The following is a 2,783-nucleotide window of genomic DNA, read 5'->3' as shown; positions in this document are numbered from 1 at the left end:
GAGAGAATGTACAGATCACCTATAGTGGAAAATCCATCAGAGTCATGACAGATTTCTCAACACAGACAATCAAATCAAGAAGATCTTGGAGTGAGATGATTGAAGTCCTGAAAGAAAAGAACTTAGAACTCAGATCGATGTACCCAACAAAACTATCTACCAAATTTAATGGAGAAATTAGGTACTTCCATTGCAAAGAACCTTGAATAAATTCATGACCACCAAACCAACCCTGCAAAGAGTACTGACAGGTATTGTAGAAAGAGATGAAAATAGGCATGCATGATGGGTCATGCTCTGTGTGCACCAGGTGCCTCAGAGCCGCAGTCATTGGGCTCCAGGCCATTTGCAAGGTAAGATGTTAAAGTACACCCTGGAAAGCCAATGTTCAAACTAGACAACTGCAAAATTCTGTCACAAATGTGTAGAAGCATTTTGGGGAACTGTGCAAACCTTTGCTACTTATGTGTGGAAAACTGCCACACTGCAAGACAAAGCAGACCTCCTGGTGAGTGAAATCAATATGTATACCTCTATGGAAGCCCAAATATAAAGCAAGGCCTGAAAACCTTTGCAGATGAGTTTGCCACACTTTAGAGTTATCGACAGGCAGATGTTGAAAGACTGTTTGAACTTTTGAAAGCCTATGGAGCAATTGCAAAATTGAAGTGGGATGATCTCAAAGGAGCATTAACAGCAAGGAATAGGAAAAGAAACCCACCTGATTGACATGTAATTTCATAGGCAGGGGCTGAATTACACATAACTTCAACAGATGGTACCCAAACAACTCGCCATCTGGAGGAAAATATGGACAATTTGGAAAAGCAGAAAATAAAGAAGATCAGGAGTATATTTTCAGAATTTATCACAATTGAAATGTTATTTCACAGCAAAGCATTATTTTTATTTTATATATTTATTTACTGTTTTGCAGTAATGGGGATTGAACTCAAGATCCTGCATTTGCCAGGCAGTGGTAAAGCTTTAGAGGTCTACACTACTGCCTACGAAAATATACAAAAGATTGATGAAGATAAAGATTTAGAGGTGTTCCAAAATTTCTATATCCACAAGAGTATCCATATCATTTAAATGTTGTCAAAGCAAATTCAAAGTCGCCTCTTGCAGGAGACTGGAAAAGGAGTGTTGTGAGACTGTCCTGCAACAATGTTGTATATGGTTAAATTTCTGCACTTATGTGTAAACATATATAATTCTTTATTCCTATTTTTTAAATATATTTTAATTTTTAAAAATTTTGTCATATTCTGTAGGGACTTAAAGTTTAGCATATCAATACTTGATGAAAAATACCTGTTCCATGTTATGCCTAAGATGTTTGATATTCAGACAGATAGTGAGATTAAGCTCAACAGCCTAGGTTGTAAGGTAATAACAATAAGCTTCTCTTCTGAAGAAGCTTATTGACAACCTAAGTTTGCAGACCAAAATTAGAGAAAAAGGAGAGCTGCAAGAAAAGGAAACATTTTGGCCCTAGTCTTCCAAAATCAGTTAAGAGTCAGGACATTTGAGAACTTGTACTGTAACATCATGTAACTCAATTTTGTCCCAAATTTTCTGATCAAGGAAATTATGGAGCCAAAGGGGAAAGTGATCAATGATGTAGAGTGTGATTAAGGAGAGTCAAATGGAGAGAAAACATTCAGGCTTTCACAGAGAGCAAATTGGTCAAGCAATGGCTGTGACTCATCCACATGAGTCACGGCCTGACACTGACAAAGGATCTACAATCTGAGGTACAGGGTCTCAGGATAAATCCTGAGGGAATATGACTGACCTTATCGGATCAAAAAGCTACAATTCTTGTTACACTGGTCTTGCTTTATCTTGGTTCTAACCATCCAGCTGAAAAGTATAAAAACAAATTAGAAGAAGTAAAGCCATGTTGTTATGTTGAACTGTAGGGGACTCAGGTCAAAATCTTCTGACTTTGCCAGCCAAGCCTAAGACCCAATACTGTTATAGACTACTGGACTATTTTGGAATATTTTGCTGAGTTTGCACCCCTATAATATTTAAATGACAGAACTAAACAAAGAAGGGGATGTGAATGAATGACCATTTTATATTTTTGTATTCAAAATGTTTAGGATAGATATATACATTCTCTTCATTCAATGAACAGAAGGATTTGTTGTAATAATGTTTGTAAATAGAATATCATGTCTGCATTTTGTACAACAAATATCCACTAAGAAGACAGCATGCAATGTGTAAATTATTGGAACTGTCCTACCAATTTGATTTGGAACTATCTCATTTCTATTTATTTCTCAATAATATTATGGAAAAAAAGAATTTGTCAGCTAAAGTAGACCATGTTGTGATTATGGTGTGGCTGTCTGGTGTGTCTGAGCAACAAGAAAGTCAAATAATAAAGAAACTGGGGGGTCTGGGGAGATTGCTCATGGAATAAGCATTTCCCTAGCAAGCTAAAGGGCCTGAGTTCAATCCCTGGTTCCACCAAAAAAATAAAAATAAAAAAATAAAAGAGAATGGGTATAGAGAGTAGCGACATTGCTGTGACTGCATCAGATCATGCATTTAGGGGCCTCTGGAATTGGTTATCTGAAAGAGTTTGGAAAAGTTTGAATATGTGAGCTAGTGAAGGTATGGAATGCATTAATAAGAGCTGGATAAGTGATTTTGCTCAATGCTTAGAAGTGCAAAATGCTGTTAAGATTGTGCACAGTGGGCTGGAGAGATGGCTCAGTGGTCTAAAGCACCTACTTAGAACAAGCTTAGCAAAAGCATCAGGG

The 2,783-nt window shown here is 37.0% G+C and overlaps 1 pseudogene; it reads left to right on the top strand.

Moving 5' to 3' along the window:
* Positions 1-292: 292 nt before the first annotated feature.
* Positions 293-2,783, top strand: part of LOC101568928 — a 10,545-nt pseudogene continuing 8,054 nt past the window's right edge.

Source organism: Octodon degus, unplaced genomic scaffold (genome assembly GCF_000260255.1).
Source record: "Octodon degus isolate 3935 unplaced genomic scaffold, OctDeg1.0 scaffold00201, whole genome shotgun sequence".
Lineage (NCBI taxonomy): Eukaryota > Metazoa > Chordata > Mammalia > Rodentia > Octodontidae > Octodon > Octodon degus.
This window is presented reverse-complemented; position numbering and strand designations above follow the sequence as displayed.